The 27,054-nt window shown below is 32.8% G+C and overlaps 1 long non-coding RNA gene across 1 annotated transcript in view; it reads right to left on the bottom strand.

The window, feature by feature from the left end:
- Positions 1-27,054, bottom strand: part of LOC117063713 — a 153,128-nt gene that overhangs the window by 20,577 nt on the left and 105,497 nt on the right. The window contains exons 4-6 of the long non-coding RNA XR_004429045.1: positions 24,964-24,967; positions 24,158-24,272; positions 18,803-18,892 (exon numbers count right to left, since the gene is read on the bottom strand). This is a non-coding gene — a long non-coding RNA (uncharacterized LOC117063713). The remainder of the gene's footprint in view (positions 1-18,802; positions 18,893-24,157; positions 24,273-24,963; positions 24,968-27,054) is intronic.

Below are 27,054 nucleotides of genomic sequence, written 5' to 3'. Positions count from 1 at the left end.
GAACAATTCAAAAAAAAAAAAAAAGAGTATTCATGTACTGGAGGCAAGAGAATGTTTTTGAGAGGCATCATGAATTTAGTACCAATTGTCTGTTGAAGAAACTGGAGGAAAGGAGGCCGTCAAGAAAAACAGGATTCAGCTGCACTTTGGTAATCATGCTCAACTTATACTTTAAACATATTTAGCCTGAAGTTTGTAGTTTCGAGAAGCATGTTAATTGTCATCACATGATATAAGTAGTCTTTTCAGCTTCCATTAGTGAACTCGCTAATTACCAACTCTATAAAAAGTCCACATTGGAGGGGGAGCATCAATAAACTTAAGTAAAGAAGAAGAAATAATAACTTTATGGTGTGAGAATCTTATTGTATTAGTCAAGGAGTTGAACCAGTAGGAGATTAACTGCAGTACAATTAACAGTGGTGGAATTCTAGGAATCTGTTAGGGTGTGTCCCCAGCTCATTTTCCCATATCACATAGGATATGACAAGACCAATACTAAATAAAGTAAATGTAGAAGAATATGGATTGAATGCCCAAACTCATAGTCTCATCATTTTGATTGAATTAATTCATCTATATTAAATGAGATATCAGTGTAATCAAATATGAAATTTGCTTTAAAATGTATTGTTACATTATGTTAAACATAATGCTGTGTGAAAACACATAATTGAAAAATGGGAAGGTTTTAATAATGGCATCAAGCATGTGATTATTTTCTGTAGTTATTAATTTTAAAATTGGCTGCAACATTGTGTTAAGGATACAGTAACAGATGGGGATTTCCCTACAGAGAAATTTTAGTTTCGCTATGCAACAAGATTGATTGGCCTCATCAAGAAAATGTATGGTAGGTCAGAAAATACAGTCCTTTGGGGCTTCTTAGTCATTAAAAAAACAGATGAAGTTTTCTGATGGTAAAAATTCCAAATAATTTTTCTTTCTAAATTTTCTTGAAAAGAGTGAAGTCTGAGGCTTGGAGGGTAGAAGACAAGAAAATTCCTTGGAACATTAAAGAAGCATCTATGCCATTTCTATGTTTTTTTAAAAAAATGAAATAGAATGAAGTATCACCAGGAATGGTGTCTAGTTACTTCATTTTTTCTCATAAAGAGTATAAGACCACTATTAAATCTCTAAGTAGAAAATATTGCTCTTATAGGCTTTATTTCTATGAGTGTACTTATAACAAATCATATCACATATGCTCTAGGATATGAATCTAGTTTGCATTCCAGTTTCACTTATCATAAAAAAGTAAAAATAAAAGCTGCCCATTTCAGTTAAAACCTTACTTTTAAAACAGCATGAAGAATACAATTTTATTTTTTTATTTTAAAATTTACTTGGAGAAAATGCCAAATGCACATAATAAGTTGGTTTGATACTAAAGGTCAAATTTGCAATGCATATAATGCCAGAATGAGCTTAATTAAAATATCATAAAAAATCTCATTTATTGATGATTTTAGTTCATGTTAGTGGCTTTGACCTTAGACTAGCCTCAGGTATCTTTCAAGTTGCTTGCTTTAACAGGCTATGAATACCCAAACCAGTTCATTATTGCATATGATTTATTTCGGAAATGTGGTGTTGAAAGACAGAAGTCACCAAACTTCCTAAATGTTGATCAGCTTTTCCTCCTCTCTAATCATATAATGATCACAGCATTGATGTTTCACTTTAAAGTTTGTACAGTTCAATTATCTAAAGAGAGATGAGTTCATGAATTCAGCTAAGAATATAGGGCTGTTGTTTGGTCATCTGGTTTTATAACCCAAAAATGATTAGGAGAACAATAGAGAATTATATAGATTTTTAAAAAATCTCTCATTCTCCGTTATATACATGTAAACATACATCAGAAGTCAGCAAATATTCACTTTAAAAGCTAAATAGGGCCAAGAATGGTGGCTCACGCCTGTAATCTCAGTACTTTGGGAGGCCGAGGTGGGCAGATCACTTGAGGCCAGAGTTTGAGACCAGCCTGGCCAACATAGTGAAACTCTGTCTCTTCTAAAAATACAAAAAAATTAGCTGGGTGTTGTGGCACATGCCTGTAATCACAGTTACTCAGGAGGCTGCGGCAAGAGAATAGCTTGAGCCTGGAAGGCAGAGGTTGCACTGAGCCAAGATTATGCCACTGCACTCCAGCCTGGGCAAGAAAAAAGAAACAAAACAAAACAAAACAAAACAAATGGTATACAGTTTAAATCTGTAGGCTGCACTATTACTGTTACAACATCACTATTCTTTCCTCTCAAGGAAAATAAAAAAACAAAAACCAGTCATAGACAATAAGTACATGAATGTGCATGTCCACATTCTATGAAATCTGTGTTTATGGAAAAAGGAAACTGCTCAGGGGGCCAAATTCACTGACCTCTGATATACATTATTCATCTTTACTATTTCAATGGCATTGGACTCTCTAGTTCTTCCGTTAAATCTGAAGGTGAATGCTAATGTTCCTGGGTGTTAAAATAAGGACCCAAGACATCTATTCAATTTATGTGTATTTAATGTTATTTTACTTTTTCTAGATTTAATTGACCAACACGGACCAATTAGATTCCTTTCATCATCATGTCATAGACTTCTTTAGCATATCTCTTTGTTGAGATGGGAAAACTGCTAGAAGCCTTGCATGCCCTTTGCACCTTCTTGCTGGGACAGCCAAATAAATGTGCAAGGTCCTGTCTACTTTTCACTCAGTCCATTTGTCCTGTGTTTACAGCAAGCCATCTTGAGGGATAAGGTTATGTCTATGCCAAGATGAAAATCAGACTTACTTCAGCCTTCTATAAAAGTGATGATTCCAGAAGCTCAGTGCTTCTCCCCTCCAAAAAATTCTACCGCAGGCGCCGGCATCACAACAGGCATTCCTCATCCATGAAACATCAATAAGAGAGCTTGTTAGGTTTTTAAAAAGATAAAATCTCAGACCCTGCACCGTTCTGAACAATTTTGGTGACAAAGATGTGATAGTTCACAGAGATATGGCTTCTTAGAAGAGAAGAGATGGACAGAATGGGCATAAAAAGACTCTCCGGGACTCTGTAGTGAATGTTCAGGAGTATGGGAAGGCTGGGTGGCAGAGAGTGTCTTCCACTGTCTCATCTGTTAATGAATGTTTAGAGGCTAAAGAGGGAGAGTTAGAACTGAAACCAGCCTCCCGATCGATTGTTATTCACTCTATTTGGTTGTTCACCACCCTTAGTTGTTACTCACCCTCCTTTGGAAAAGAGGAGGAAAGAATGTGATCACCACAATGGTCTGAGGACTTAAAGTAAAGGCAATATGGTTGTGGCTGCTGAGTCAAAAATCCCCAATGTTATAATCAATGGTGTCAGCAATAATGATAGAGATGAACCAAATCCAGATGTTCATTTGGTTCATCTCTATCATTATGTTCATTTGTTGAAAATGTATAGCCACTCAAACCTTGAAGTGAATGAAAAGTTTTACTTCATAGAGCTAAGCCTCTCTCTCCCTCTAAGCCTTCTGATGATGGCCTCCTTGTCTCCCATTATTTTGGGTACTTTAAGGAAAACACTGAGAATCCTGGAAAACTTGGGAGCAGGGGAAGCACTCAAACTGTTATGGCTCTATTGTATATAGGCACCAAAGCATCAGTATACCCCCTCTCATGGGGGAAAGAGATGCTGGACTCAGGAGGCTGAAAGTGTTAAGAACTGTGAGGAAGAACTTTGGTGAATGACAGGACCAACATGTTTCTTGACTCTGGAGCTGTTGCCAATGACTTAGGCTTCTGAAATTTCACTTGAAAAACTATAGTATGGCAGATTAGAAACATCCTTTTCTGGGGCCACAAACTCAAAATAAATTACTGCTGCTAATTGAATCATCTGAGTCAATTCTGTAGATACTAACATCAAGGTCCTGCTCTTTAAATGAGATAAACTGGAATCAAGTTTCTGATCAATCCTATTCTGTAACGAATGACACCCAATAAGGCATTTCTATCATCAGATATATCTTTGTTTGTAGACTGGGTACAATTGTGTCAGACCTGTGTAAATCAGAATTTGTGTAAATCAGAATTTGTGTAAATCAGACTTATGGTCCTGTTCATTAAGATAAAGCACATCCCTGGTTAATCCAACTCTCTGCCCTTCCCATGCCTGGACTGACAAAGTTATTCATGCCTGGTAAACACACACACACACACACACACACACACACACACGTGTGCACACTTCTTATTTCAAATTGATGTTCAAAAATCTTAAATGAATCTTTACTTGTGCCTGATACTATTTTCTTAGCCCATTAACTTTCACAATTTTTACATATTTTCTCCTCTTTCTTCAAACTTTGAATCATCCTCGTATTTTAAATTGCAGCTGACAATCTTGCTTTCTAATAGACAGCAAAATTAATTTCATAGAGCCATCTATCTGCACCTGTCCTTAGATAGTTGCCTTTCCTTTCTTCTTGCCACGATGAATTGTAGCACTAAGATCCTAGATAATATCAACCTCTGCAAAAGTATCCTAGATTCCATCCCCTCTTGCTTTCACACCCCAGAATTTTCCCATTTATCCTCTGTTATTTCTTTCTTTCTATACTGACTTATTCCCATTAGTGCATTAAGATGAAAATTTGTTTTGTATCTGCCTCTTTTTCTAACTAATCCCTCATTTCTGTCATTTTTACTTGAAAGGATTGTCTAAACTTGTCTTCAACTTATTAAAATTACATTTCGTACTCAACATCCTACCCAAACTGCTGTGATCAAGGTCATCAATTACCTCCACTTTACTAAATGCAATTGTAATTGCTCTGTTGTTATCCTTCTTGAACTATCTGTAAGCACTCAGATTTGCTAATTACTTTTCCTTTGTGAATAATGCATTTCCTTGACTTCGTGGAGAGCTCATCTTCTACCTATATTTATTATTTCTTTTTTGGTGACTTTTCTGTTTCCTCTTTGTTTCTCCCAACTGAATATTTACATTGGTCCAGGGATCAACTATTTGATTATTTTTCTATCTATACTCCCATGTTTGTTTATCTTATATAGTCTCCTGGCTTTATACTCCATCCGTGTGCTGACTTCAATCTAGTGTTCTCTAAATTTCTAATTTGTATGTCTAACTACCCATATGACATTTCTCTTTGGATTCACAGTAGGAATCTCAAGCATAGCATGCCCAGATCTGAGTTTCTTTTATTTCTCTCTAACCCTGCTCCTCCTCCTGTAGTCTTCATCATCACAGCTAGTGATAATTAGTCTTTTAACTGCACACACCTACACCTGGTACACCTGAGTTTTACCCTTGACTCTCTTTCCTCCTTCTTTTTGTTTTAACTCCTTGCATCTGGTCCATCAGGAAATCTCAACATTTATTTTTAAATTATATTCAAGATGAGACTACTTCTCACCAAACTGACTGGTAGTATCCTGACTAAACCACTGAGTTTTTCTATAAAGACTTAAAATAACCTAATTATTGTTCTTCCTGTTTCTACCCTTACTGCCTTAAATTTATTCTCAACATAACCATCAGACTGATCTTCTCAAAACACATATATTGTTATTCCTCTGCTCAAAGCACTCATATGGCATCCCATTTTATTCATATTGATAATACTACATGATCACCATCCCCATTAGTTCTTCGAACACAACATTATACTTTTGCTCACTCTATTCTCACCACATGGGTTTTCCTGATGTCCCTCAAACCTTCCCGTAATGGTGTAGCTCCATACTTGCTCTATTTTTCTGCTTAGAATAGTGTCCCTTTGCTCTCCAGATAGCTACTTCTCACGTTTAATCATTTTGTTTTGCTAAACTCCTTCTCAGTCAAGCATTTCCAGGCCACCCTAGGGTGGCCTCAAACATGTTTATCAGGACCAAATGTTGCTTGAGTGAAGAATTTATATCTGCTTTGTTTCTTGGCTTATCCCTACGGCCCAGAATGATGCCAGAAATATAATAGGTTCCGAATATCTGCTGACTAAATCAATCAATTACCTAATACAAAACATAGAAGAAAATATATAGTGAACAATGCCATTTAATACAAACAATATGAATAAGTGCCCAAAAGAAATATTGATAGGTATGGAAAAATCTCTATAAATCTCATAGAAAAAAGTGTAATGAATTTTAAAAAATACTATGTTCTGACATTTCAATATCAAAAAATATGCAATTTTTTTCTAATATGTTACAAAAAGTCTCATATGTTCTCAATAAAAAATATAAGGAGGTCTTATTTTTGGAACCACAGAGAATCATTCTAAAATGAATTAGAAAAAATATACAGGAATGGCCAGTGAATATTTTTAAAAATGTGATCAAGGTATACAAACCCTGATTGAATTTAAAATTTGTTTTAATATTTAGTATAATAAGGTAATGGAACATGAAGAGAAAGACAAATCAATGGAATGAGATAAAGCTTGAAGTGGGATCGTAAATATGATTTTACACACACACATCTATACACAAAAACAGATACATTTTTAGTGTATGATAAAGATAGCATCTTAGTTCTATGGAAAGTTTATTTAGTCTGTGAACTGTGTGCTGTAGGTCTGCAGCAAGATAAGTAGCATGTGACTAAGCTGACTGTTTAATCCTGTTTATACATTTTTCTCATAGCAAGAAATGAAATGTACAATGAAATGTACAAGGCAATGCACTACATTATGATATAGGCCGGGCGCGGTGGCTCAAGCCTGTAATCCCAGCACTTTGGGAGGCCGAGACGGGCGGATCACGAGGTCAGGAGATCGAGACCATCCTGGCTAACACGGTGAAACCCCGTCTCTACTAAAAAAAAAATACAAAAAACTAGCCGGGTGAGGTGGCGGGCGCCTGTAGTCCCAGCTACTCGGGAGGCTGAGGCGAGAGAATGGCGTAAACCCGGGAGGCGGAGCTTGCAGTGAGCTGAGATCTGGCCACTGCACTCCCGCCTGGGCGACAGAGAGAGACTCCGTCTCAAAAAAAAAAAAAAAAAAGATATAAGCTTCTTAATTTGTTGCAGACCATTAAGAAAAATTATGTAGTCTAATGCTTTGAATAAAGGGCCCTGGAGAATTTATTTTCTTCTCCTTTGAGCCAGAATATATTTTTGTATATTTTAAGAGCCTTATTAAGGAATGATTGACATAAAAACTGCATGCATTTAAGGCATACAATTTCATAAGATTTGACACATCTGTGAAGTCATCATCACAATCAAGTTTTTGAACATAACCACCCCCAAATTTTCCTCATACCCCTTTGTTTTATTACCCCCAACTCCTGCATTCCCAGCCAACCATTAATCTGCTTTCTGATTAGTTTGCATTTCATAGAAATGTATATCAATGGAATTATAGAGTAGGCACATTTTTTTTCTTTTTTGTGTGTGGTTTCCTTCACTTAGGATAATTACTTTCAGATATATCAATGCTGTTAGTATGTATCCAATAGTTTGTTCCCTTTATTGCTGAATAGCGTTCCATTTTAATGGTATATAGAGGTTCTTTATCCACTTATCTGTTAGAGAACATCTGGGTGGTTTCCAGTTTTTGGCTACTGTAAAAAAGGTTGCTATGAATGCTCATGTATACATCTTTATATGCACTTCTAGTGTCCATGTAACATGATACAACATTATGACATAGTTCTAGCCATATATTTAAAAAGTTAAATATATGCTTATATGTTATCCAATTATTTCACTGTTAGGTATTTATATCCATAAAAAATTAACCGTTTTGATGTAGCTATATTTATTTCAGTTACTTTATCCCTGTAAATGTACTCACAATGTAAAAATGATATAGGTACAACTTTATACATTGCAGCATCATAATTTATGACAGATTGGAAACTACACATGTGCCCATTGGTAGGGAATAAACTAATTTGAGGTACACTCATATATGGAAATATTATCTACCTAAATTGATAATTTAGAAACAGTTTTAGAGACTGACATCAGAGGATCTCCAAAATATGTGCAAGGTACAGTACAACGTGTCAAAGAAGAGTGAATAATATAATGAAATACTTTTGGGAAACAAAAAGGTTTCTAAAAATAGTAAAATTATTTTTATTACTTTGATAAACCATATTTACCTAGAATGTTAACTTTTATGGCTTTACTGTGTAATTTCTTAACCTGTAAGTTTCATTATAAAGGAATCATTTTGGCACTTCAACAGCAAAACTGTAAGAAAGGAGGCAGCAGGATCATCATTATGTATCATCATTGTGTATATATATTTGTATATACACGTGATGTTAGATGGACTAATAGTAAAATGTCTACTCATTTATTCATGTTACAATACCACAATACCATTCCAGTAGAAAAGCAAAGATGGATGTTCACTAACATTTCTATTTGTTTTGTGGTTAAAAGGAACATTAACCAAGAATCATATGATCTTAATCATTTTAGAAATGATCTAAGAAAAATATTTATCTTCCTAATGATTTCAAGAAAATAAATTTTACAGTATAGACTTTTAAAAATTGTAAGTAAAATTACTTATGGTATTGTTGAGGATTGATGCATTTTTAGTTCAAAATACTATATCATACATCTGTGGCGTTTTCTAAATAGTTCATATTTTAAAGCAATTTTAGAAAAAAATCACTGAATGCAATATACTAACACCTATAAGATTTTGGAGTATAATCTTCAATTCTACTTTCCTTTGTGTTAGAAATAATTGACAGAGGAAATTCATCAATTTTGACAATTTTAAAAAACACTTTTTTGAATGTTACCTTCTTATTAAAATGGAAAGTAATGTGCCTTATTATTTGCTTAAGAAATTGAAAATAGTATGTCTTTAAATAGAGTTTGTGGAAGACATGTGGTAGCCTCACACTACCAAGACTTCATGTGAAATTATAGCTTCATGAAGACCTCTAAAAATCAGCAATTCAATGTTATTCTGATATAGTGAGATGGAATTAACAGGAATCTGCTAAATTACAGCACCATTAGCCACAACACCTGTTTTATTTCATGCAGGATTCCTTTTTAGCAAATGACCCTCCACATTTTTTCTAACACTTAGAAAAATAAAATAAATAACTGAGTTTTATAACTCTGAATGGGGCAATTTGAGGGTCAGTTTTTAGTACTTTATACTACCAAAAAACATATATTGATTAGCTATTTCTTGCTAGACCATTACATAGCAGGTCAGTGTCGTTAGTTCCAATTTATTAATAATGTCCTTTGGGTCTAAAACGGCAAAATGTGTTGGCTGAATCTATCAGGGAATTAGCCAAGCTCTCAGGTTGAGGACTCAGATAACCAGTTCACATCCTTAGTTGGGCTAAGTCCATTAAACACTCACACTTGGTAGGTCAAGCAAATAATACTTTCATGTCAGCAGAAATTAGTTCTAATAGTAGGAAAAATAATCTCTGAAAATAGATTTGCTGGACTCATCCATTTTTACACATTATAGACTTGCCAACTCAGATGAAAGCTACAGTTTGAAAATGCATGTATGTGAGAATATAAACTACAATCCATCCTCAGTATTTATTCGACTGTTTTATTGACTATGGTTTACTAATATTTTAATATGCCAAATGTGGACTTTTAAATCATGTTTAACGTCAAGTGTAACCTACCTTTAATAGTTGATAGAGATTTTAAAAATGAACATGCTGAGATAGCATTTAGCTGATCTCTTAGAGTCTTTTGAAGAAAGACTGTTTATAGGCTGGGGGTAGGAGATGGCTGACTTAACTGAAGAAAAAAAAACACACTGCATAAAAAAGAGAAATCTTATTTCACAGAGGTATCATATTTCCAGGAGCACACAATCTGAGAAATATCCCTTTTAAATCTCTTTATCTATTGTGCACACTTACTGTCAGTAAGCAACCTTAAACTTGAAATGTAAAGAAAATGCAGGAATCAGCATCACAAGAGAGTTATGATAGAAAAACATTAAGCAGAGTAGAATGCAAACAAGCAGTGCATGGAGAATGCACTGTGTTCTTGTAAAGAAGAGGAAGTATCAAATACATTATGTGTAAAGTAGTAAGAATGCATAAGAAAGACATGAAGGAGAAGAAAAATGTAACCCAAAAAGTATTGCAGTTAATCTAACACAAGCCTAGAGATGATAATTACAGAAAACAGAGCAACTTTCTAACATATCTGCAATAGTCTTGTAAAGTGCATTAATAAATGTTACAAGAAGATAGCAAAGATAAGGAACGTTGATATGTCTTTAGTAGCCACTATGTTTGCAAACTATAAGTAACAACATGAAGGGCTTAGTGTTTAAAACTAATAAACTCTTTAAAATTTTGTCTTTAATTGATAAATAATTACATATTTATAGGGTTTGGTGAGATGTTTCAGTACATATACATATGGTGTAATAATCAAATCAGAGTATTTAGAATATTCAGTCACCTCATACATTTATTATTTCTTTGTGGTGAGAACATCCAAAATCTTTTCTTCCAGGTACATGATAAAGAATGAAATCCTGTAATTTACAGCAACACAGATGTACTTGGAAGACATTATGTTAAGTGACATAAGCAAGGTACAGAAAGACAAATGCATGACCTCATTTACATATATAGAGTCTAAAGAAGCTGATCTGAAAGCAGTAGAGAGTAGAACAGTGGTTACCATAGCCTGGGGAGGGTAGAAAGGAGAGGGGAATAGGGAGAGATTTATCAACAGGCATAAAGTTATATTTGCATGGGAGGAACAAGTTCTGGTGTTCTATTGCACAGTAGGGTGACTGTGGTTAACACTGTACATTTAAAAGGAATTACCTTTAATATGTTATTTCTTACAATATATAGACTATAATTAATCAAGTAATATCTATTTTAAGTGTTTAAAAATCTGGTTATAATCTTATGAACCTATTTATATTAACATATTTAAAAGGCAATACTAATTCTGAAAACACAAAGATGAATTGATTATATCACAAATACCTGAAATTTAGTGAACTAATATCTTCTTGGTTACTCGACTTAGGTTTAGATAAAATAGCATAATGTAAACTTTCTGGGTAGAGAAGGAGGTTTTTTTTTTTTTTTTTTTTTTTTTTAAATAGGATGTGTATCTAAATTTCAACATATAGATAGATACATAAAGTGTGAGAAAACCTTAAAAGTTCAACATGTATATATTTTGTTATTGTATTTGTATTATGAAAGTCAATAAGAGACATTCTGAGATGATGACTTCAGTGTCATCCACAGAAATTTTTGTATTTAATGAACATTCAAATATATGATCATGTTTTGCATTCAATCAAATACTTGTATCTGATACAATGTTATTCAGACTATACATTTAGCCATATAAGTGACATATCCATGGTTATATGTAACATTCCATAAATTCTGAGATAAAAATTTCTCAACCTTTAAATGTGTGAAGTAATGAAGTTCAAAGTTAGTGGCATTTTAGTATTATATCATAAATAGCCTGCTTTTTAGCTTTAAATTTAAAGTAAATTTCTTTTCGCATATAAAGATATGTTTTAAAATGCTGTACTTGTATTTAAAGAAATATTTTATCTGAAAAAGGTTTTGTAGAGCAATTATCAATAAAATCAAACAATTGTAATTTTAGATAAATTTGAATAAAATGAAATAAAATATCAATGAATTTAGCTGAATTTAATTTAAATATAAATAAGCTTAAATCAAATTTAGATGAACTTAAATATACATATATAAACATATATTACTTATTCATAATAGCAAAGCAAAACATAAAACATAAAGGATGGAATTTTGTTTCTTTTCTTGTTTATCATTACTTCTGAGGTTTCATGATTTTTTTTTAAACATTATCTCTTATTTTAGACACCGGGGGTGCATGTGCAGGTTTGTTTCATGGGTATATTGCACTCAGGTAGTCAGCATAGTACCCAACAGGTAGTTTTTCCATCCATGTCTTCCTCCCTCCCTTCCCCTTCTAGTAGTCCACAGTGTCTGTTGTTCCTATGTTTATGTCTATGTGTGTTTAAAGTTTAGCTCCCACTTATAAGTGAAAACATGCAGTATTTGGTTTTCTTTACTTTCATTAATTATCTTAGGATTATGGCCTCTAGTCCAACTATGTTGCTTCAAAGGACATAATTTCATTCTTTTTAATTGCTGCGTAGTATTCCAGGGTGAACTTTTTCTTTATTCAGTCCAACATTGATGGACATCTAGGTTAATTATGTGTCTTTGCTATTGTGAATAGCTTTTTGATGAACATACAAGTGCATGTGTCTTTTTGGTAGACTGATCTATTTTCCTTTGTGTGTATATCCAGTAATGAGATCGCTGGGTCAAATGGTAGCTCTGTTTTAAGTTATTTGGGATAGCCGGGCGAGGTGGTGGGCGCCTGTGGTCCCAGCTACTCGGGAGGCTGAGGCAGGAGAATGGCGTGAACCCAGGAGGTGGAGCTTGCAGTGAGCTGAGATCCGGCCACTGCACTCCAGTCTGGGGGCAGAGCAAGACTCTGTCTCAAAAAAAAAAAAAAAAAAAAAAAAAAAAAAAAAAAGTTATTTGGGAAATTTCCAAACTGCTTTCCACAGTGGTTGAACTAATTTACATTCCCATCAACAATACATAAGAGTTCCCTTTTCTCTGCAGCCTTGCCAGCATCTGGTTTTTTTTGACTTTTTAGTAATAGCCATTCTGACTGATGTGAGCTGCTTTCTCATAGTGGTTTTGATTTGTTTTTTACTATGATGAGCATTTGTTCATGTGTTTGTTGGCTTTGTGTATGTCTTCTTTTTAGAAGTAAATGTGGTTGTTTTTCGATTGGTGATTTATTTTCCTTATATGTTCTGTACATTAGACCCTTGTTGGATGCATAGTTTCTGAATATTTTATCATGTTCTGTAGATTGTCAACCCTGTTGATGCTTTATTTCACTGTACAGAAGTTCTTTAGTTAAATTGAGTCCCACTTGTTAATTTTTGTTTTTGTTGCAATTGCTTTGAGAACTTAGCCAAAAATTATTTGCTAAGGTTGATGTCAAGAAGGGTGTTTCCTAGGTTTTCTTCTAGGATTTCTATAGTTGAGCTCTTACATTTAAATCTTTAATCCATTTGGGATTAATTTTTGCATAGAGTAAAAAGCAAGGGTCTAGTTTAATTCTTCTGGATTTGGCTATCCAGTTATTCCAGCACCATTTATTGAATAAGGAGTCCTTACCCCATTACCAAAACAAATCTACTGATGCTTCAAAATGCAATGGAATTATATGACAAAAAGGTAAATAGAATTGAATAAGAAATGGCTTATGTTCTAAATATTAGATTCCTGAAAAAAAATCATTTATTTAAAAAATCATTCGTTTTAAAATTCACATTGCTTATACAGTATTTTTATTTTTAATTGAAAAATAACAGGCTTATATTAACATACATATAGCTAACATACATAAATTATATCTACAAAGCATGAATTGAAAATATACTTTACATATAATTTTAAGACCGGAAATAATGTTAGTATTGTATCATATATAGCCTGCTTTTTAGCTTTAAAGTAATTTCTTTTGGCATGTAAAATAAAGATGTGTCTTAAAATGATGTACTTTTATTTAAAGAAATATGTTTTCTCAGAAAAGTTTGGTGGAGCAATTTTCAATAAAATAAAACATAGAACCATAGTATTTTTAAATTGTGAAATTATATTTCATCACGAATACTATATCATTCAATGACTCAACATTTTACTTTTCTTCTTAAAAATGTGAACACTATTAAAATGGAGGTATTTTAATTTAATATAACTTATTTTTTCACTTTTACTATATTGTTATAGGAAAGGAATATTATGACAAAATGTACATTGTTGAGCAAAGAAGGACCGTATAAAAACTAATTTTATGTTTAACACCCACATTCATATTCAAACACACACAGTCTGACAAAGTTATTTGGTCTTTTATGTTATAATGTATCCTAGGAGAGTTTATTTCTGTTCAAATTATTCACTCTGTAGATTAGAACAACATTTTCTAGGGTTTTTTGTTTTTGTTGTTCTCTTTAATTTTGTCTTTTGCATACTTAACTGTATGCTGAAAAGCAAAAAGCACATGTTAAATACTGGACAGATTTCTCTTAAGTGCCACAATAAGGGATTTTTGATTTAGTGGGTCTGAAGTTGGTTCTTAACATCTGTAGTGAAAGAAAACAAACTGGAAACAGAGCAAAACAAACAAAACTTCCCCAGGTAATGCTGAGGATCATTAAATTTTAGATGCCAATGGCTAAGGCAAATATGTTACAGTTAAGTTGCCTGAAAAAAAAACTTCCTTTTAAGTCACTAGAAATGCTTTAAGGAGTTAAAGAAGTATGGATAGAAAAATGTTAAAATTATTCCAATTAAACATGAAACTGATTTTGAAATTAATACAGTTAAAATTACTAGACATATTAAAAATATTTGTTTTTATTTTTCTTTTTTATTTTATTTCTTTTTTATTTTATAAATAAAACAGGGTATACAAGTGCAGTTTTCTTATAAGCCATAGTAAAATATTTTTAAAAACAGACAGAGAGTATAAAATACATTTTTTAAAAAATATATCTTTATCAAGCGTGGCTTATTCAAAAAAAAAAATGGGTTACTTGCTATTAGAAAATCTAGTATGTAATTCATCACACCGATAAATCTATTGAGGAATATCAACTGTGTATCTCCACAGGTACCAGGCATTATTTAACATAACTTAACTTTCATTTATGTTTTAAAATAAAATTAATAACATAGGAATTTATGTTTCTCTTATATACTATCTTCTGGAGGTATTCCTCCACAGATAGGGAAAAAAAAATGAGCCCACTTTCTCTACCACTAGTCACTTTTTATGGCTAGTACTAACTCAGCACTTTGGCAAAAGAAAACAAAATACAGACATAATGAAAAGTAATGGAATAAAATAGGTGAAATATTTTCTACATTCAGGATATACCATATATATTTACATATATTAAAAATATTTAAAAATCAATAGAAATTGCTACCTCGAAATAATAAAATTTGGTTAGTAGCAATATATACACACACACAAATTGAGCATTCATTTGGTCATTATTTTATAAACTGTACATTAGAACAGCTGTAATGTTGGGGAGAGGTAATTCATTCTATAGAAAATAAATTCAGCTAGTAAATGAAGAATAAATGATAGATTTTTAAAATTTTGATTTTATAAGCTGATATAAAAATAGTTTAGGCAACAACATTAAATAGAAGCTCAAACCAAAAGTTAAATTTTGAGGAAAATTTTATATTGAATGGTTTGATCTGAAAAAATCTTGGATCTAATTATCAATTTCATTATCATTACAGGTAATAATAGCAGATATTACATAACTCCTAATATGATGCACTAAGAAATACACAGCACAATCTAAGAGAATTTTGCTTAAATTAAATTAAACCCCAATCCGATTAAATTATATTCATTTCCAAGCTACAGAAAACATGGGGCATAGAGGAAGCACTTGTGGTACATCAAGAAAAATTAATTAGCCACACTCAAAATGTAAGACATTCTATGACCCATGGCTCATTTTCTTAACAAATCAATGGCATAAACACTATGATGTAGAACTGAGGAAGGAGGATGACCATAGAGTAAACAAAAATAAATTACCTAATATCTAAACACAAACAAGAGAATGGCCCTGATTAAAATAAACCCAATTTTAAAAGTCATATTAAAGAAAATGAGAAAAATGTGTATCTCAATGAACTTGTGTATATTTGTAAGTAATGAATAATATTATCAAGTATGATAATGGCAGTGAGATTATATGAAGCAAGTCTTATCAAATAGGGTTCTACACTGAAGTATTTATGAGTAAAATGACATAATTTTGAAAATTTCTTTTGTAATACTCTGCAAACAATAGAAACAAATGTGTGTAGGGGTGGGTATATAAAGATCTTTTCTTATTTTTTACAATAAAACATTTATTAAATGGAATTTGATTCTCGCTAGTGTTTATATCATGGTAATATTATATGTATCATAACTTTTAGTTTCCTCTTTAGACCATATATCAGTTCACATTCATAAATAATAATGCTATTTCTAAACTGATTTGGGAAAATTTTGTGTAAAGCTGTAAACCATGTCAAGCAACATATTTGAGAATTACACACATATTTCTTGTCAATTCTCCTTCAGTGATTCTTTGGGAGAATTGAAGTCTTTTCTATATAGGGAGATTAATATTAACATTTATTTATTATAATTTATCATTTATAAGTTAATGTGTTTCCAAATTAAATATTGTATTTCATTAAAAGTTCTTTATCCATTAATCCGTGGAGATTCTTTAAATCAATTTTATCTAAGAATATATGCAAATGACTGCTTGTCAAACAATCGACACTCTTTCATTTGTTCTGTTTCTATTCATTCCATCTTTTGGGGATTTGTTAATATCAGGGCTTTGAATAAAGAATAACCATCAATTTTCACAGCTTACGTGTAATAGAAAAGATTTATCTTGTATTATAAAGCTTAAAAGACATAATACCCTCCATTTTTTTCCTCTGAAATATGTTTTATCTACTGACTTAGAGTACTAGTTCCATGAAATTGTGGAACAACACAGAATTGTGCTTATAATATGACTGCAATGAAAATCACATTAGGGATAAATCATAACACTGACAGCATATAGTAAAATTTGTATAGATGTAAGAACTTAGAACCAAGTTGTATTTCTGCAAGACAAATTAAAAATTAATTATTACCAAACAAAATAATATGTGTAAAATACTGTTTTATTTAATATAGAAAACACTGGTAATCACCTGTCCAACAAATTTTTTTTTTTTTCTTTCCTGTCTTGCTAGTAGGACCTTGCTTTCTCTCAGGTCTCCTGCCCCACTCAATGTGATTCTCAGGAAGGTCACTCCATCCTCTGCTTCAGGGTTAAATCTGTTGCTCAGGATTGTCTTTTGATCTCCATGAACCCAGACTCTGTTCACTGAAAGGATTTCTTTATCTAAAGTCCCCCATGGTCATACATGATTAGTTCACTGGGCAGTGTCCTTTCCAGGGGCTGTATAGTTTCAGATGTACTTTCTCTTTGTGGAACTGTAGTGACCTAGATCTAACCTTGGAATTGAAAAGTAATAGGCTATTTCAAGGCAGATTTGGTATTTTTTTGGCAATGTAGCAAAGAATTATTAGATTTATAGTATATCTATCTATAAGATAGTAATTCCTTTATTATGAAAGCCTTTTTGAGTGAGTTTTTTTTTATTCAGAATCAAATACATCCTAAATATCACCTTCAGTATCTGTGATTGTACTGTGTGTGACATACAGATACTGAAGGTAATATTTATATATAAAATACACACACACACACACACGTATTGTACTATGCATTTTAAGCTGATATAACCCTCAAAATAACTATATGATTAATTATACTATTAGTATTCTATTAGTAATAAAACTTTACAGACTTTCAAATCAAAACTTGTAAAAGTTTAGCAAATTGTTATGATAAAACAGAATAATAGATATATACAATCCATTCCCAGTTAGTCTGAATTTCAAATTTGTAACTTTCCCTTCAAAAATGCAAGTATATAGGTTCTCTTTTAATATAGTTCACATATTAGAAGTGCATTTCATCTAAACTTTTCTTTGAAAGTCATGAAAGACATATATTAATACTTATGTCAAAAAATTTTAGCATAAGAGAAAAATTTATTGAGTTAACATTAAAAATACATTTTTTTCTTATTATTAAAAAGCATATCTAAATATAATGAGCCATTTCCAGACTTGCTGCCTTTAACATGAGGAAAAAATATACCAAAAATGTTGACATTTATTTCTTCCCTTTGTTAAATGTTTGGCCAGTAAGTCTGAATATCTATGATTCTAACCAAATTTTTCAATGAATAATAAAGAAATAATGCATTATTCATCTTACTAACCATTGAAGCATATTCTGAAGTATCTTTATAATCAGAATTCCAATTGCTTAAAATCGAAACATGTCACAGACAGCTTTATGTTATGTGACAGTCACTCAAAATAAGATATACAACAATAATGGCATCAGAAGAAGCAGGAAACCATGAAGATGTTATTTAACACATCAGATTTACATAAGTTAGCTCCCCTAAAGAAAAAAAAAATCACTCCTCCTTGAAATAGATGTCAAAATTTTATTATGCCTTTAGAATTTCAGGTATCATTATTCTAAATTCCAAACATGCTTACACTTTGAGAATACACTTTATTGGTTTTAGGTATTTCTACAATTAAAGCAGCCTACATGATATTAGCCTTTTAAACTATTGAATGCTTATAGACATTCTTTTCTGATTTATATAACACTTAAGGGGCTACCATAATGCAATAAGGAAAATTGGAGAAATATAAAACTTGGATTTGGGAATTTGAATACATTTGGGCCAAAGTGAGTAATATAAAAGAAATCTAGTCAGAAAGTAGAGGACAGAACCCAACTTGAAACAGTATAGTCAAACAATATATACAACTTATAGCATGAACAATCAAAAGTCAATAGGTTGAATATAACAATGGGATAACAGTCTAATGTTATAAAGGAAGTGGAAGTCAGAATCAGAATTTCAGTCATAGTAATACAGTCTTAATATTGGACTTCCATTCTGGAAGAACGAGTGTCTGCAAGTGTAATAACAAATTATGCTGTGGTAGGAGTCCTGGACATTATATCAAGGAAAAGGATCTGACATGGCAAAGAATGACAGAAGTAAAGTTTTTTTCATAAATAATGTACAAACCTTTTCAAGAGCAGCCATTAGCTCAGAGCAGTGTTAAAATGAAGATTATTAATTTCTCATTGAATCACTTCAATACAAATCTAAAGAATTCTAAAAAAAAAAAAAAATCAGTTTTGGAATCAAAGACATGGATGGGACTGGAACTACTTAGTTGATGGTAATGAGAGTTTTTTAACACTTACAAAATGTTCATTTGGCATTAGATTTTATCTAGCAAATAGGTTTGTATTAACAGTTTCCAGTCAATTACATTGCATAGGGTAGACCCCACAGAAGAAAAAAAGATTTCCCTACTAAGGGCCACAAAGATTGGAACATTTGAAACATAGAATGGACTTACAACGTTTAGACATTTCCAGTACTTGAGTTTTTTGTATTGCAAAACCATATCATTTTCCATGACAGTGGTAGTAGCATGTATGTCAACAAAAAAGCCCTTTCATTTTCAAAATGTATTTATAAACAATGCACTCTTTTCTGGTCTAATGATTTCCTGAAAATAAATATTACTTTGCACATCTATCTTTTTTATCCTTAGCCAACATAAGTTCTTCCAATGGACTCTGCTTTTATTATCTGCTGTTATCCATAGCCTCAAGCCCATGATTCTTTAAGAACGCAGAATATTTTGATTTTGTACTCTGTTCTAAGCTTTTTGCTAAACTACTTTAAGACTCTTTAATAATGCCCAAACATATACACACTAGTTCTAAATTGTTACAATCCTACTGTAATTTATTTTTTTCTAGGTTCTCTGTTTCAGATATGAGTTCAAATATAACAAAACGAAACAACAAAAAACAAAGAGCTCATTGTTTTTGCTAGTGGCTATACCTCGTAAAATTGTTTAAAATATTCCTTAAATATATTCTTAGAGTCTCAAATTTTTGTTGAAAATTTTGAATGGTTGCTGTTTCCTTAGGGAAGGATTTCTAAAAAGGAACTCAATGCCATTTTTCACTTATGCACATCTTGGGTTATTGAAATTTTTTCCCAATTTATTCCATCTTACTACTTTTAACCATATTGTCTTTTCAAGAAGTTAACCTAACCATTTTATTAAACTAGTCAGTATGAGTATAGGACCACAGTTAGTTGTAAGTCTGAGTGTATGAACAGAGACTAGGAAAAGCTCTAAGCATTGTCCTCAGAATTTGGACTAAACCAAATGAATTCCTTTCAGAGTTTGATAAGACATACATCTTGGCACAATTTGTTCTCCTCTCTAACAGATTTAAAACCATTGGTACTCCAAGCCAGTCTGCATCAGAGTTGTCTCGGGCCTATTCTTCTTAACTTCTTTGTGGAGTACTCTATTACAATATCCAATGTACAGAAAAAAAGTAAACCACTCTTACTGTGAGAAGTGTTCTTTTGTAGATATCAATTAGACCAGCTGGTTGATAGAGTTGTTCTAGTCTTTTAATCTTTGATGATTTTCTGCCTACTTGTTCTATTGGTTATTAAGAGAAGATTATCTTATAAATAAGTCCATTTCGCCTTTAGAAGTTCTATCAAGTTTTATTACACATGCATTGAGACTCTGTTGTTGGGTGCATGTATATTTAAAATTGTTATGTCTTCTTAGTAAATTAACCCTTCTAATTACTTTTAGATGTTCTTGATATTCATTATAATTTCCTTGTGTAATGACTACATTGTTGATATTGATAGAGCCACTGTAGCTTTCTTTGGATTATATATGCATGATGTATTATTTTTGCAATAGAAATTTCACTCAAAATATTTTTCTTATTCACAACACATTGTTGGGCCATATTTTCTTAATCCAACTCAAAAATCTCAGTCTTTTAACTTGTGTTTTTAGGTTATTTTTATTAAAATAATTATTGGTGTGGTTGGACTTATGTATACTATTTTGTTTTGGTTTGGTTTTTGTCTTTTTTGTTTTTGATTTTCTGTTTCCCCTTTTCTGCTTTTTTGGGGAGATTATTTGAATGTTTGGGGAGATTTGAATGTTCCACTTCAATTTCAATATTGGTTTATTTGGCCATGTCTTTCTGAATTATTTCTATAGTAGCTTCCTAGGGATACGTACATATATATGAAATCTAGAAATATAGATTACATATACATTTATACATATATATAGCATACATAAACATAAGTATATATAATTATTTAAAATTTTTAAATTACATACAAAAAATGTGCCCAGTGTACAGTTCTATGAGTATTGGCAAATGCAAAAACTGTTACTATGAAGATGGAAAACAGTTCAATAATCACAATAATGACTCCCTTTTGATACTGCCTTTTGAGTTCAAGCCTCTTCCACCCTTTCGCTGTCAGTAACCACTGATCTTTTATCAATCATTATACTTTTATGTCTTCCAGTATGTCATATAATTGAAATCATAGCTTATGTAGCCTTTTAGTTCTTTTGGATTCAGCAAAATTTATCTGAACTCATTGCCATTATTGTGTTTTTCAATAGTTTATGCCTGTTTATTGCTAAGGAGAATTTAATTGGTATACTAGTGTTAACATCTATTTATCAGTTGATGTACTTTTCAATCGTTTCCAGTTTTTGGTGATTTTGAATGAAGTAACTCTAAACACTCAATACGTGTGTGTGTGTATGTGTGTGTGTCTGTGTCTGTGTATTCATAGGCTTTTATTTCACTAGGGTAAAAACCTGGAAGTGTAATTGTGGGCATACATGGTAAAATAGTAATGCATGTTTATAAGAAACTTCCAAACTGTGTTCTAGATTTACGCTACCATTTTGCATTTTCACTAACAATGTAAAAGATTCCCTGTTACCATGTGTCCTCATCGGTAATTGACATTACCTATTTTTCTTCACCTTTCTAATAGCTGTGTAGTTATATTGCATTGTGCTTTTATTTTGTTTTTTTTCTGAATAATTAATGATGTGAAGAATCTTTTAAAGGACATACTTGTTATCACTATGTCTCCTTTGAAGTAGTGTCTTATATTTTCCCCATTTGTATATGTCTACTTTTTTACTTACTATTGCATTTTAAGTTTCCTTCTTAAAGTCTAGATATAAATCATTTGTCAGTAAGATAGTTAATATCTGTTTTTTTTAAAATTTTTTTTTCATTTTTTACCATGTGGCTTCATTCTCTTAGCATTATACTTTTCAGAACAAGAACTTTAAATATTGAAGAAGTGTAGTTTATCGTTTTTTTCTTTTTTATTTCTTTTGAGACAGAGTCTCGCTCTGTTGCCCAGGCTGGAGTGCAGTGGTGCAAACTCAGCTCACTGCAAGGTCTGCCTCCCAGATTCACACCATTCTCTTGCCTCAGCCTCCCCCCAATAGCTGGCACTACAGGCGCCTGCCACCACGCCTGGCTAATTTTTTTTTTTGGTATTTTTAGAAGAGATGGGGTTTCACCATGTTAGCCAGGATGGTCTCAATCTCCTGACCTCATGATCCGCCCGTCTTGGCCTCCCAAAGTGCTGGGATTACAGGCGTAAGCCAATACACCTGGCCTTTTTTTCTTTTATATAAGATGATTTCAGTGTCACACATAAAATTATTCACTAAATCCAAGCCCTGGCTGGGCATAGTGTTTCATACCTGTAGTCCCAACACTGTGGAAGGCTAAGGTAGGAGGATTGCTTTAGGGAGGAGTTTGAGGCCAGCATGGTCAACATAGAGAGAACCTATCTCTACAAAAGAGTCAGCTGGGCCCAGTGGTATGAACCTGTAGTCCTAGCTACTACGGAGGCTGAAGCAGGAGAATTGCTTGCACCCAGACTTTGAGGCTGCAGTGAGCTATGATGGTTTCACTGTACTCTGGGTGATCAAGGGACACCCTGTCTCAAAAACAAATAAACAATGAATCTATGTCCTGAAATACGTTTTCCTAAGTTTTCTTCTAAAACATTCATATTTTCATTTATTACATTTAGTGTTATGATTCAATATCTGTGCAAGACTGAGGTATAAATTTAGATATGTATTTCATGTATGGATATCTAATTGAAAATACTATCTGTGCTGTTGTACCTTTTTAAAATATAATGTGCTCAGATTTGTGCAATGTCATGGTTTATACCTGGTGGTATTCCTGCTTCTGAAATCTATTTTGTATGATGATATATTCATTCCAGCTTTCTGGAATAGTGTTGTCATGGTACATTTTTGATAGTATTTGCATGAAATATCTTTGTATAGTGTATGCATGGTGTATCTTTTGCCTGCTTTGTACGTATCTTCATGGTACATCTTTTGATAGTGTTTTCATGGTACATATTTTGCCAGCTTTTACTTTTAATCTAAGATACTTTCATAATTAAATTTAGTTTCCTGTAGGCAATATATAATTGGGTATTATATTTTTATTCGATTTGATAACTTTTGTTTTGTTATTGATATGTTTTGGCAATTCATAATAGTTTTAAATTTTTAACTTACTACAATTGGATATGTTTTGGTATTTTTCTAAAACAAATTAAATTTTATTTTTAATTTTAATATATTTATTTATTTTGTGACCATGTTTTGAGACTGGCTAATTTTTGTATTTTTTGTGGAGACAGAGTTTCAATATGTTACCAAGGCTGGTCTCAAACTCCTGCTCTCAAGTGATCTGTCTGCCTCAGCCTCCTGAAGTTTTGGGATTACAGGCATGAGCCACTGCTGTATTTTTTATTATAATTTTTGCTTAGAGATTACAACCTCAAAATCTATTTTTTCTCAGACTATTTAGAGGTAATATATTTTACCAGTTTAACTAAAACTTAGAGTCTTTAAAACCATGTAAGTCCTTTTACTCTACATGTTCTTGCTGTCCTGTATACTGTATCTGCATGCATTACAGTTTTCAGACAATGATATAATTTTTGTTTCCTAATGTAGTATCTTCTATTTATCCAGTTATTTATCAATTTTGTTGCTCTTCCTTTATTCAGAAATTTTAATTTTCCATCTGATATAATTTGTCTTCAGCCTGAAAACCTTCCTATTGCATTTCTTATAGAGTTAATCTGCTGGTCACAAACTTTCATAGTTTTCCTTTAACTGCAAAGTATTTATTTATTTAACCTTTATTCCTCATAAATATGATCACCATTCATAAAATTCTGAGTTATTACTTGTTTTAGCAGTTGGATTATGATGCTATTGGCATTGTTTTCCTTGTGTTTATCTCTCTACTGCAGATATTCCTTCACACTCTCCAGCTCTGATAGGCCCTCTGCTTGGTCCACTAAGTAGGAAGCTGGAGTTCCGTCAGAATTATGTCCACTCAAGCCCTCTCCCACTGTTCTGCAGTTCCATGCAACTGGAAGAGAGCTGTGAGAGGTAGTGAGAGAAAAGAGAGGAGAAAAATAATAATAACAACAGGAATCTCCACCTACCCCCAACTCTTTGGATCACAGGTTCCTTCTTTTCAGCCCCTTTGCCCAGAAAGATAGGCTCTCTCTGAGTCTTAAATGATACTGCAGCTGTGAGATTTTGCCCCTGGGTCTGGTCCTTGCACTGGTTAGGGAGAAAGAGAGGAAAAAGATTTCTCTTCTGCACTCTCCTCTACACATAGGCTCTTTTTCCTGTTTCTTTGGTTAGAAAGAATGGTTTCCTCTCAGACTTTTTTGCTGTCCACATTCATTGACCGTTTTCATAATTTGGCCAATTCATAGATGAAAACCAGTAAATAAAGAAGGAAAGAAAAAAATGTAAATTTGTACTGTTATGTAGATTCTTCAATTTTGATTCCTCTGTCTACCTGATATTCTTTAAAGGTGAAACCAGTAAATAAAGAAGGAAAGAAAAAATGTAAATTTACTTTTATATAGATTCTTCAATTTTGATTTCTCTATCTACCTCTTATTCCTTATAGGTGAAACCAGTAAAGAAGGAAAGAAAAAAAAAATGTAAATTTACTTTTATGTAGATTCTTCAGTTTTCATTTCTCTTTCCATCTACCTGATACTCTGTAGTTTTTAAGAGTCCTCAGAGAGTTTTCTTCATTCTTTCCAGACTTTTAGACGTAATGAGTGGGAGAGATGAGCTGATGTGGACTCATTCAATCTAGATTAGCCCCGAAGTGAAATCAGTGCTTTCTACTATTAAATTTGTTGGGAAAAAAAAAAAAAAAAAAGACTCAAAATAGTGTTGAGTTAACTAAGATTTGAAAATATCAAACAATCATATGTATTTCTATTACCTTTCTTAATATGAAATGAATAACAAATGTTTCTGTTACCAGCTGGCCGTTCTAGGAACCTCATAAAGAATTTACATATAAAATACATTTTACCACTTTTAGTGCTCTAAATGTGAGACTTTTATTGGGAAAAAGGCATACCTAGAAATAGTTATCAGAGGGGACAAGATAAGGTGCTGCATTTTTAGAAACAAATGATAAACAATCTATAGGTAATATTTTCAAAATCTACAACAATAAATAATTTTTAGGAACTCCAATTTTAAAAATGAAGGCATGTTTTATTAAAATTATTTTAAAAGCTTTAGTGTAAAAATTAGCAATATTTTGATGATAAAATGCAGTTCTCTGGAACACAGAATAACTAAGTTGTTTTACAGAAAGGAATAAACCTCTCATTTGTCTCCTTTTGTATACAATTAATCTAAATAGATACAGATTTTTCTTTTTGTTTTTAACTAAATATATTTCTAAATGTATCTTGTTAGACATATGCAAATGCATAATTATAGAAACATAATTTTAATTAGTTTCATCATAATCTCAATAATATATGTATTATACTTTATCTCATTTGAAATAATTTTATAATGAAACAGAAAAAATATATCATTCTTATCTTCTATGTATCTGTACTTTGAATAACTATTTTATATCCAGTACAATCTCAACTTTTATCTTAAATATCACCTAATCATAGTGACTAACTTTTGTTTTTAACAAACTTAGGTTCACAAATTGGAGATGGAAAACTTGAAACTCTCATGAAATGTTTTCCCCCATTGAGAGGTGAAGCCAACTGGGCTTCTGGGTCGGGTGGGGACTTGGAAAACTTTTCCGTCTAGCTAAAGGATAGTAAACAAACCAATCAGTGCTCCATGTCTAGCTAAAGGATTGTAAATACACCAATCAGCACTCTGTAAAAATGCACCAATCAGTGTTCTGTGTCCAGCTAAAGGATTGTAAATGCACCAATTAGCACTCTGTAAAATGGACAAATCAGCACTCTGTAAAATGGACCAATCAATGCTCTGTAAAATGCACCAATCAGCAGGACATGTGTGGGGCCAAATAAGGGAATAAAAGCTGGCCCCCTGAGCCAACAGTGGCAAGCCACTTGGGTCCCCTTCCACATGTGGAAACTTTGGTCTTTCACTCTTCACAATGAATCTTGCTGCTGCTCACTCTTTGGGTCCGCAATACCTTTATGAGCTGTAACACTCACTGCAAACATCTGCGGCTTCACTCCTGAAGTCAGAGAGACCACGAACCCACCAGAAGGAACAAACAACTGCAGATGCACCACCTTTAAGAGCTGTAACACTCACTGCGAAAGTATGCGGCTTCACGCCTGAAGTCAAGCAAGACCACGAACCCACCAGAAGGAAGAAACTCTGGACCCATCTGAACATCTAAAGGAACAAGGTCCAGACACACCATCTTAAAAACTGTAACACTCACTGTGAGGGTCCGTGGCTTCATTCTTGAAATCAGCAAGACCAAGAACCCACTGGAAGCAACCAATTCTGGACACATTTTGGCAACCATGAAGGGACTATCACCAAGTGGTTAGTATCATCAGATCCCTTTCACTTGCTCTTCTGTCCTATTTTTCCTTAGAATTCAGGGGCTAAATACTGGGCACCTGTCAGCCAGTTAAAAGTGACTAGCGTGGCCACCAGACTGACCACACGGGTGTTGGACTTTCTGGGAAAGGGCTCTCTAACAACACCTGACTCTTCGGAGTTGGGAACGTTGGTTTGCCTGGAACCAACTTCCACTTTTCCTTTAGTTCTCGGCTGAGTCGAGGTTCAACAGAGAGAAAAGCCATTCAGCTACAGGGTCCTGACAACAAGTTTGTTGACCCTGCGGCCATGAGCAGAACTCTCAACGTCATGTCACCCAAGCTAGACTCACCCATCTATCCTATCTATCCTGACTCTTGCCTCCTGGGTCCTAATACCTACCAGACAAACTTCCTCTCACATCTATTATTTGAAGCTAGTCCCACTTCTAAAACCCACTCTCTGTCTATGGTGGTTTTCTAGTTTCACCTATAAGAATTATTTTTAGTATAAACTCCAGGACTCT

The sequence above is a fragment of the Trachypithecus francoisi genome, unplaced genomic scaffold (assembly GCF_009764315.1).
Source record: "Trachypithecus francoisi isolate TF-2019V2 unplaced genomic scaffold, Tfra_2.0 Lachesis_group18, whole genome shotgun sequence".
Taxonomy (NCBI): domain Eukaryota; kingdom Metazoa; phylum Chordata; class Mammalia; order Primates; family Cercopithecidae; genus Trachypithecus; species Trachypithecus francoisi.
This window is presented reverse-complemented; position numbering and strand designations above follow the sequence as displayed.